The sequence below is a fragment of the Podarcis tiliguerta genome (assembly GCF_965153285.1).
Source record: "Podarcis tiliguerta genome assembly, chromosome: 14".
Lineage (NCBI taxonomy): Eukaryota > Metazoa > Chordata > Lepidosauria > Squamata > Lacertidae > Podarcis > Podarcis tiliguerta.
In genome coordinates this window covers 1293160-1304431 of record NC_139547.1, presented here as the reverse complement: position 1 = coordinate 1304431, position 11272 = coordinate 1293160, and the positions used below count along the sequence as shown (strand labels likewise).

The window sequence follows — 11272 nt, the reverse complement described above, 5'->3', positions numbered from 1 at the left end:
GCTGACATTTCCTTCGGACTCCTCCCCCTCGCTCTCCATTTCCTCCCTCTCCTGTGCCTCTGCTCCTGAACCCCTGACAGTACCTGTCCATCATCCTAGCTCTAGTGCCCAGCAGAATCAGAAGCAGACATTGTGGTCGGAATAATTTCGGTTTCACATTCCAGATTAGGCAGGGACTGCCCTGGTGTATCCAGAAAGCTGAAGCTACAAGAAATGGGCTGGACAGAAGGGCCAGAGAACATGTCAAAGAACACAGGTAGTGAGCTGTCAGCAGGCCTTGCCAGTTTCCAACCACAGAGTAGCAGGATGGTCAAAAGGGTTTCCTGAGCCAGCCACAATGTGTTTTCCAGTGCCAACCATGCCCATGTGGGGGAAGGCAGCAGGTCTTTTAAGGATGGAAGCTGCTTGCTGGAGGAAGCCTGCAGAACACATGGAAGACCAGATATTTGCATTAGATGTGGCAAAGGTTCCAGAGACTGGGAAGCCTGACATCCAAATGCTGTCATTCCTGCTTGTGACAGGCGCATCTGCAACCACGGCAATCACCTGGTGCAAACTTCATTTGCAATTGCACGCTGTTCATTGCACAAAGGCAATGTAGACACACAGTTCTAGGGCAAATGCAGGGTTCAAGGTGAACTCAGCTTCTTGGTAGCCAAGGAACCTCAAGGTCATTCAGTTCCATCCACTCACCAATCCTTTACAAAATACACCCTATACTAGTCCTCTATTTTTTAAAAAAATAAGCTTTCAAAATTCTTCTAATAACATAGCTATTGAAAAAAGAGCTCTCATTTCCCTTGGCAGAATGCCCTGTCCTGCAGCTTGTATGACAAGTAGCAATTGCTTTGCTTTTGAAAGTACCTTTTTATTGTTCTTCTAATGGCAATATCTTTTCCTCAGCAGGGATCTGATCTCTGAAATACCATGACAAATATCCCCGTCATAATCTCCCTTGAAGACTCCAGCAATTATTCTATTCATGGATTGAATTAACCTTCGTCCTTGGAGCAATTCATCTTCCTGACCCTTAAATCTCTCTGGAGCTCTGTAACCTGTTTAACAAAAGAGGTTACAGCACTGAATTAAACCAGGGCTGGTAACAGAAGAGATCCACACACACCCAAACTTTCCAAGTCACACAAGAGGAGCATTTGTACTACTAGGCCCACTGGCAGGATAGTGCTACTTTTTTGTCTCCTCCCCCAGGCAATTTCCTTGTGTCTGGATGTTGCCCACAAATTGTGCATCTATACAACCTACAACTTTTATATCAATGATTATGGCTTTCTGCAATGGGCTGTGGGAACTGCATGTTGAATCTTCTTTTAATGATCTTTTTCTATTTGGAGGCAGCGATTGCCACCAACCAAGACGGCTTTAAAAGAGGATTAGACAAATCCATGAAGGAGAGGACAGTCAGTGGCTACTGGCCAAGATGGCTCTTCACGGTTGGGGGTAGCAATGCTTCTGAATATCATTTGCTGGCAGCCAGAGGAGGAGGAGAGAGGCTTTTGCACTCAAAGGCTGTTTGCAGGTTTCCCTCATTGGTTGGCTACTGTGAGAACAGGATGTTGAACTAGATGGACCATTGGCCTGATCCTGCTGAGCTCTTTTTATGTTCTTATGCTCAACAAACACAAGTCTCCAAATGAGCTTCAATAGCCACAAATCCTCATTTTAACCTTTCCCCCTTTCCTATTCCATTGAGCTTTGCTTAATGTAAATATATGCAACAAAGCTAAACCAAACCTTAAGAAGTTTAAGACTCAAAGTTTGTATGTTAATTTCTCCGTAAATGCTATGTACCATACTTCTGGGTATCACTATGATAAGGTTTGCTTCATGTAGATTTCTCCAGTGTGGCATTTTTTGTGTTTGTATGGAGGAATCATCCAGTTTCAGGATTTGTTCACAGTTCATAGCTGTATCCTACACACAACCGAATCACGTCCATGATAAGTATGTAAGAGCATGTCAAGAAAGGAGAGGATGTTGAGAATTGCCTGGGCACAGATTCTGCCAAAAGAAGGGAACTGGGGCTATTCAGTGTGAATAAACTAGCATTTATCTACAGTGGAACAAGGTCTAATGTACGGTTTTTCTTTCTTTTTTCTTTTGGATTCGATTCTCCTGGAACAATTTGTTGAACAATATGTTTCAGGATCTGATTTCTTTCCGCAGGGCCTGTAAGACTGAGTTGTTCCACCTGGCCTTTGGCTTGGAGCCAATTTGATTCCCTCCCTCTCTTTCTTTTTTCTTTTCCTTCTCCTCCTGTGATGAGGCTACATTTTAATATTTTAATGTTCCATTATTTTAATGTTGTATTTTACTTTTGTTTTTAAGTTGTAATCATTCATCTTGTTTTTATTATTGCTTGTAAGCCGCTCTGAGCCCGGCCTTGGCTGGGGAGGGCGGGGTATAAATAAAAAATTATTATTATTATTATTATTAACCCTATGAGGCTTTGTGGAATGGCGCTGGATTTCTCTGTAGCTGTAATTTTGCAGATCCTGAAGTATTCATCTCTTCTCCCACTGTGCTTTTTGGCTAGCATTGCTCTTTTATTTCTTTTTTTATTTCTTTGTGCCTTAATTCTCCCTAATCTGGCTAGTTGTTCAGCAGATGCTGGTTCTGCTGCCAATGAAGTAATCTCAGTGGAATGCAGTGAAATGCACAAGGCTGATGTCAGGGAACTGCCATCGGCAGCACAAGAGGTGCCAAGGCTCTCTGAAGTAGAGAGAGACGTAACACCTGAAGAGGGAACCAGTAGGGGGCGAACAGGAATGTCAAGGGAAGGAGAGTCGGAGGAATGGCTCAGAGACGTTTCCAGCGAAAACAGTGGGGATGTCTCAGGTCCTCCTATAGGGACACCCGTTCCTCGCCGGAAACTGTCACGCAGAGAGTCCAGAAGATGTGTTTCCGTTAAGGAGCTTTTATGTTGGAAACGTTTCCGAAAGCAACCACTTTCGGATTCTGCTAGCGACTGACGCAGCCATGCTGGAGGGGCTCCGTCACAGGCAGAGGTTTGAGAAACTGTTCAAACTCTGAGGGATTTGCAGTTTACACACAAGCAGCTCTTCATCCCATCACAGCAATCCGAAAGTCACCGAAAGCTAGCTTGTGCCAGGGAGAGGCATCATGAGCGAACCAGCCGGAACTGGAGGGGCAGCTGGAGGAGGTCCAAGCCTGGAGGAAAGGTACAGGACGTTGGAAATCCAGCTTGCCTTGCAGACGGCGAGGCTGGAAGAGAGGAGGGCTCAGGATGCAGAAAGGGGGAAGGAGAAAGCCACCCCACTCAACAGAAAGATGCCAGGATTGGTGCAGAAATTTGGGGGGGACCCCAGAAACTATCATGCCTTTAGGACAGAGATGCAATACGCTCTCAATCTGCAATTTGATGACTTCCCTGATGAGGAATCGCGAGTGGCTTTTGTAATTAGCCATCTCGAATCAGGCGAAGGACTGGGTTAGACCCTTGATGGCAGCAAATAATGAGATCCTAAAGGACACAAGGAAGTTTTTTCGTGCCATGGACCTGATGTTTTCCAGCGACATTGAGCAGGGAGGGGTGCGAAGGCAGTTAATGGCTTGCAGACAGGGAAACAGGACTGTCCGTGAGTACTGGACTGAGTTCACTATGCTGATTCATAGATTGGGGTGGGACTTGTCTGCTGAGCCCATTCAGATGCTTTTCGAAGAAGGTCTGTCTTCGTCCTTGAAAGATGAACTTTCCCGGACCCCCAGAGCGGAGTCTATGGACCAGCTGACTAAAGCCGCGCTGGCCATAGGAGCGCGCCAGGAAGCGAGGGCTTTGGAGAAGCGGGAGGGAAAAGGAGAACGTTGGAGGGAGCTCCGCATTCCTGACATTCCAGAGCAGCCTTTCCCGCCGGCAGAGCCGATGGAAGTGGGAACAGCGCGTGCGCGCGCAGTTTCAAACATCGGTGAAGGGCGGAAGAAGGAGGGAAAGGGCGGGAAGAAATGTTATCTCTGCCAACAGCCAGGACACTTTGCCAGAGTCTGTCCACGGAGAAAGGAATGGCAAGGCATGGCAGGAGCTGTTGGGGGAGAGGAGGAGGAAAGCACGGAGCAAGTAAAAGCCAACGCCTGGCTGCCGTCGGGGCACAGCAGCCAGGCTCAAAAGCAGTGAAAGTGCCCGCACCAGAACCTCCCAGACCTGCTCTAGTGATAGAGGTGTTGCTAGAGCTGCCAAACGGACATCCTCTACAGATCAAGGCCCTTCTGGATTCAGGCAGCTCCTGTAATTTCATGAGTAAGGAGTTCGCAGCTGAGCACCAGATACAAACCCTCCCCTTAAGTAAACCCCTGCAGGTAACCACGATTGACGGCAGAGAGTTGTTGGGAGGAGAAGTGAACCAACAGACAGTCCCCATGACAATGAGGGTGGCAAGGCACACCGAGCGGATAGCGTTTAATGTGGCCACCTTGGGAGGAGCTCCCATAATTTTGGGGATGAGCTGGCTGGCACTACACGATCCTCTAGTGGGATGGCACCAGAGGGTGGTCTCCTTTGGGTCAGCGCATTGCCTAGAACACTGCAAGCAGGGAAAGGATCCAGGGGGAGCCAAGCTCACCCTAGCTGGGATGGAGGTAATGAAGCAAGGGGAGGTGCCTCCGCAATATGCAGATCTGAGCAACGTATTTAGCGAAAGGGAAGCGGACAAACTGCCGCCGCATAGACCCTTTGACTGTCAAATCAACCTACTCCCTGGGGCTCAACTCCCAGTGGGCAAGCTGTACGCCATGTCAGACAGGGAGATGCAGGAGCTGAGGGAGTTCATTGACAAAAACCTGAAGAGGGGTTTCATCAGAGAGTCCCGAGCGGTGGGGGGCAGCCCAGTGTTTTTTGTGGACAAAAAAAACACAGATAAGCTGAGGCTTGTAGTGGACTTCAGATCCCTAAATGCCGTGTCGGAACCCCTGGCTTTTCCTATGCCCCGAATTGATGACATTCTGACCAGGGTAAGGAAGGGGAAGATTTTTACAAAACTGGACCTGCGGGGGGCGTACAATCTGATACGGATAAGGAAGGGGGATGAATGGAAGACCACCATGTTCACCCCTTTGGGAGCATTTGAATACCTCGTAATGCCCTTCGGTCTCCAAGCCGGCTCCGCATGTTTTCAAAGTTTTATCAACCACGTCTTGGGACCTTTGCTCTACAAGAATTGTGTGGCCTTTTTGGATGACGTGTTGGTGTATTCGGAAGATGAAGAGCAGCATGTGAGGGACGTGAGAGAAGTGTTGGGCCGGCTGCAAGCCAATCAGCTGTGGGTGAAACTGGAGAAGTGCCAGTTTCATGCCAAGGAGGTGGAATTCCTGGGGTACCGCTTGTCAGACAAAGGATTGGCCATGGATCCAGGCAAGGTCCAGGCGGTGCTGGAATGGAAGACACCGAAGACCAAGAAGGATGTGCAGAGGTTCCTGGGGTTTGGGAACTTTTATCGGAAGTTCATCAAGAATTTTGCACACTTGACAGCGCCCATCACCGACTGCCTCAGTAGCAAGAAGAAATTTGTTTGGACGGCGGAGGCGGAGAGAGCTTTTGAAGAACTGAAAAGGGCTTTCGCTTCGGAAGAACAACTTCTGCATGTGGACCTACAGAAGCCCATGAGAGTGGAGACAGACGCGTCAGACAGAGCGGTGGGGGCGGTGCTTCTTCAGCCGGGAAGAAATACGTCGGAGTGGAGACCGTGTGCCTTTTTCTCGAGGAAGCTGAATAAGTCCGAGCGGAACTACACGGTGTATGACAGGGAACTACTCGCCATTCACGAAGCGTTCCGGAGGTGGAGACATTTATTGATTGGGGCACAACACAAGGTGCAAGTGTGCACCGACCACAAGAATTTGGAGTATTGGAGAACAGCTCGAGTACTCAACCAACGACAAGTGAGATGGGCACAGGAATTTTCCAAATTCCACTTCGAGATTTGTTATGTACCAGGCCCAGAGAACGTCAGGGCGGACGCTCTCTCACGCAAACCAGAGTACTTGGAGGGGGAGGGGGCAATCGAAGAAAGACATGTCATTCCTGAGGACCGCTGGGTGTGTGGGGCGGCGCTGGTGGGGAGACGAGAACTGGTAGAAGAAACGGAAAATGACGAATATGCCCAAAATAAGCTCAGAGGTCTCAGGGGAGAGGGTGAGAGCCCGGAGGGTTTTGAAGAAAGAAATGGGGCATTGTACTACAAAGGGGCACTGTATATACCAGAAGGTGAATTGAGAGGGAGGGTACTCAAGCAGTTGCATGATAGTCCCACGGCTGGACATTTTGGACAACACAAGACCATGTGGATGGTCACCAGGGAATTTTGGTGGCCCAAGGTGAGGGAAGATGTAAAGGAGTATGTAAGAGGGTGTGACCAATGCCAGAGGGCCAAGGGGGAAAGAAGGGCGCCGGCAGGGTTATTAGAACCACTACCCACGCCAGAACGGCCTTGGGAGGCGGTATCAATAGATTTTATGACGGATCTGCCCAAATCCAAAGGGAAAACGGCCATCATGGTAGTAGTGGACCTGTTGACTAAGATGTGCCACTTTGTAGCATGTTCACATGCAGTCACAGCGGAAGAAACAGCGAAGTTGTTTGTAGAACACATCTTCCGGCTGCATGGCGCCCCCTTGAGGGTTATCTCAGACCGTGGGAAACAATTTACTTCCAGGTTCTGGAGGAAGCTCATGAGCTTGCTGCACGTGGAAGTCAATTTCTCGACGGCCCGGCACCCTGAAACCAAAGGGCAGGCGGAAAGAGCAAATAGCATCCTCCAACAATATCTGAGGTGTTATGTCAATGACAGAGAGAATGATTGGGTCGAAAAGCTGGCGCTGGCAGAATTTGCCTACAACAATGCGGAGCATGTGTCCACAGGGATGAGCCCCTTTTTGGCCAATTACGGGTGTCACCCCAGGGCATTCCCGGGGGAGGGAGGCGAGAGATGGAGCGTCCCAGCGGCCGAACATTTTGTAGAAGAGATGGAAGCGATCCATCGTCAGCTTCAGCTCAACTTAGAAAGGGCCAAGGCACAATATAAGAAGCAGGCAGACAAGAACAGGAGGGAAGGTGAAACAGTAAGGGTGGGGGATCAGGTGTGGTTGTCCACCCAAGGGTTGCCGTTCAAAGGGGGTTGTAAGAAATTAAGACCCAAGAGATTGGGACCCTTTGAGGTCATTCAGCAGGTCAACCCAGTGGCTTTCAAACTCCGGTTACCCAACCACATGAAATTGCACCCAGTGTTCCACAGGTCGTTACTGTCACCGTACAAGGGGGGAGGTGAAGGGGAGTACAACAGGGGACCAGTCTTGGAAGAGAGGGAGAGCAGTAACCATGTAGCGGAAATCCTCGATTCCAGGTGGAAGGGCAATCAGGTGGAGTATTTAGTGGCGTGGGAAGGGGAACCGGAGTCGGAAAACACTTGGGTGACAGCAGAGGAGGTCAATGACGAGGTTTTAACAGAAACGTTCCACCAAAGATTCCCGAGGAAACCACAGCCGGCAGCAAGGTTTAGGAGGGAGTATTTCGGCACCACAGACGAGGAAGAGGAACTGGAAGGATTCGCGGAGTCGGAGTTGGAAGAAGGAACGGACTCAGACGACGAGGAGTACCGAGAGACTAGGAACCGCAACAAGTGGAGAAAGGTGTTCGAAACTTCAGACGATGAGGAAGGTTCTTTCCGGGGTTTTGCCTCCTCCCAACCCGAAGGGGAGGAGACGGGAGGGGGTGAAGGGGGCCCTGGAGGGGAGGTGGATGTCAGGGAACTGCCATCGGCAGCACAAGAGGTGCCAAGGCTCTCTGAAGTAGAGAGAGACGTAACACCTGAAGAGGGAACCAGTAGGGGGCGAACAGGAATGTCAAGGGAAGGAGAGTCGGAGGAATGGCTCAGAGACGTTTCCAGCGAAAACAGTGGGGATGTCTCAGGTCCTCCTATAGGGACACCCGTTCCTCGCCGGAAACTGTCACGCAGAGAGTCCAGAAGACGTGTTTCCGTTAAGGAGCTTTTATGTTGGAAACGTTTCCGAAAGCAACCACTTTCGGATTCTGCTAGCGACTGACGCAGCCATGTTGGAGGGGCTCCGTCACAGGCAGAGGTTTGAGAAACTGTTCAAACTCTGAGGGATTTGCAGTTTACACACAAGCAGCTCTTCATCCCATCACAGCTGAGGACAGATTTTATAGGCTAAATAACGCTGGAGGCGAATGGAGGTTAAAACAGTTGGTCCTATCCAACTTTTACCTAGAGATGCTTCTCTAACTTTTACCTAACTTCACTAGGTTCTGTACATTTTTACTCTAACCCTAAATTATTTCTGTCTCTCCTCCAGCTGACACGAGTAGTAATGGGTGGATGGAGCAGTCTATTTATTGGCTGTGTCCCGTGCCCTGCATGCAGAGACAGGCTCCAGCGGACTCAGCGGATGAGACCAACAGTGAGTCCAGTGGTCCAGAAGGCAGTTTCTGCACAGGATGCAGAGGGAAACGAGGGATAGATGGGGCTCATCAACCTGGAAGGGAGCCCATCAAGGAGAAGGAAAACTCTGGTTCTAAACCTCTGCTGCCTTGCAGCTACACTCATTCATGAAAAAGGCTTCGGGAGTAAACCCCAAGGAAAAATCAGTACCTGCTGCCTTGCAGGACATCTTCGGGAGAAGAAAAAGCTAAGGAGTAAACTCAACAAAAATCCAGAGTGGAGTCCCTAATACTGTTGGATGGCACTCTGTGTGCCTCCTTCCAGCAGCTCCTGCAGCCAAGCTGGTGCCAAATGTATTGCTTTCCTTTCCTTTGGACCATGTCTGTGAGAGGGAGAGGGGGATCTTGTTGTCTGTGCAGCCCAGGACTTCAATATGCTCTGCCTAGGCTTGCACCCTAAAGAGGTCACTTTGGTGCTGCCAACACAACAAAAACAAAGCAGGAAGTAATAGTCCCACTCTCTTCTGCCTTGGTCTGACCATGCCTGGAATACTGTGTCCAGTTCTGGGCACCACAATTTACGGAGGATGTTGACAAGCTGGAACGTGTGCAGAGCAAGGTAACCAAGATAATGAAGGGTCTGGAAAGCCTTAGGAGGAATGGTTGAGGGAGCTGGGTATGTTTAGTCTGGAAAAGAGGAGACCAAGCTGGAACGTGTGTAGAGGAGAGCAACCAAGATGATCAAGGGTCTGGAAACTAAGCCTTATGAGGAGCACTTGAAGGGGCTGGGTATGTTTAGCCTGGAAAAAAGGAGACTGAGAGGAGATATGATAGCCATTTTCAAATATCTCAAGGGCTGTCACATGTAGGATAGAGCAAGCTTGTTTTCCCTGCTCTGAAGGGTAGTATTTGAACCAATGGCTTCAAGTTACCAGAATAGAGATTCCAACTAAACATCAGGAAGAACTTTCTGACAGAAAGAGCTGTTTGAGGTGGAACAGACTCCCATGAGAGGTAGTAGACTCTCCTTCCTTGGAGGTTTTTAAGCAGAGGTTGGATGGCCATCTGTCATGGATGCTCTAGTTGAGATTCTCACATTGTAGGGGGTTGGACTAGATGACCCTTGGTGTACCTTCCAACTCTAAGATTCTATGATTCTAGGAGGCATCAGTTACAAGTTATAATCTGATTGGCATAAGGTACAAGTTATAATCTGATTGGCATAAGGTACAAGTTGCCTTCCTCAGTGGGAGAGATAATTGTATTTCACTGGTCAGCTACTGCCTCCCTTAAGCTGGGCTGCCCCAAGTCAATAAAGTGCTGACCCACCACAGTCTGCCTGCTTTAATGGGTGCTTGGAGCTCAGAGTATCACTCAACAAGTGGACTGAACTTCTGCACCAGGCAAAAAAGAAACGAAACAAACCCTCTTGCACCTATCAAGCTGAAACATCAGGACCATGTATGCATGTGCCAGTGACTCACAGAAGACGGACATAATTGAAAACACTCGACACTGATGTTGCCACTCTCCAGGAAACCACACTCACTTCAAGTGGCTGCTTCCAAGAGAAGAACTACACCTTTTTCTGGCAAGTAGGGCATCCAGAAAAACCATGTACTCATAGCATAGGCTTTGCAGGGAGGAACTTCCTTCTGTCTGCAATGCTTAGAATGTTTGCTTTCCCTCTGCTTGTCTTTTTTTTTTTGCACATAACTTTTATTTATTTTCAATTACTGTATTAAAATCCAATGACAACCACATTTTATCAATATCAAATTACAATTCCCATCCAAATATAAATCAATTATACAGCTAATTATACATTTTGAGTGACTTCCCATGTGCTGGGTGTCGGAGTGCAAAGTTCTTATTTCTTCCTGCTTCTGAGATCTTAGTTAATCCAATTGCATTCAGTCCCGATCTTAGTCCCTTATCAAAAGCTACTGATTTCTTGACTTCCATTTGTGTTGAGATATTTAATAACAAAAGTTTTTCCATAGAAAGAGTTCTGTCTCCTGTGTGAGATGTTTATTTTCTCATTTGTTTATTTGTTGTTCTAATCATGTCTTACACGGCATCTCTGCTTCCGCTTTCCCAGTCTCTCTTCTTCTGTTGAAATTCAAGCTGCGTCATTACTCCATCTTTGTCGTTTATATCTGAGTATGGGAGTAATCTGGCATCCTGCCATCTGGACAAGATTCCAGTTCTCCTTCTCCTCAGATTCTTATCTCTAACGATCTGGAGTCTCACCAGAGCTACTGCAGATCAAAGACCACAGTCCAAATTAACGTCAGATGGAAGTTAGATGCTTTAAATCATTCCAATGTTCTCACACAGTTCTATTTTCATTTTAATCCATAAATATAATTCTGTTGTCTTTTTCTCTTTTTGCTCTTTATCAGTTGTTATTGTTCAGGGGGAGGTTTGCCAAATCATTTATATAGCAAATATTGCATTAATAAAAAAAGGGTAAAGGCTCCCCTCCCCCCTAACATACCATATTCTTCAACGAAGGAGATCTTCATTCTAGTTTGAAACGTTGCAACCCAGTAGCTGATTCTCTTGGCAGTTTGTAATCTTATCCCCTTCATCCTGCACACATCTGTAAACTGGAGCCAATTTCATGCAAATATACAGAAGAACCTCTGCTCTTAACGGCTGCATTACTGGTGTTACTGATATGTGGAACGCTTTTCCACTCAGTGTCTCCTGTCTCTCAGACTCCATGCTGGAGTGAGAACCGGTTATCAAGACGATCTGTGAGTGACGCTCACTCCCCGGCCCTGGGGGGAGCTTGCAAGGACAATTACTCCCAAATCATCCTTGTTTTCCTCTGCAAATGAT

General features: G+C 48.0%; 1 long non-coding RNA gene across 1 annotated transcript; it reads right to left on the bottom strand.

The window, feature by feature from the left end:
* Window positions 1-91: 91 nt before the first annotated feature.
* Window positions 92-11165, bottom strand: LOC310664759. Its single transcript, XR_014505054.1, has 3 exons — window positions 10251-11165; window positions 865-1055; window positions 92-419 (listed from the first exon to the last, which is right to left on the bottom strand). It is a non-coding gene; the product is annotated as an uncharacterized lncRNA (long non-coding RNA).
* Window positions 11166-11272: the final 107 nt, after the last annotated feature.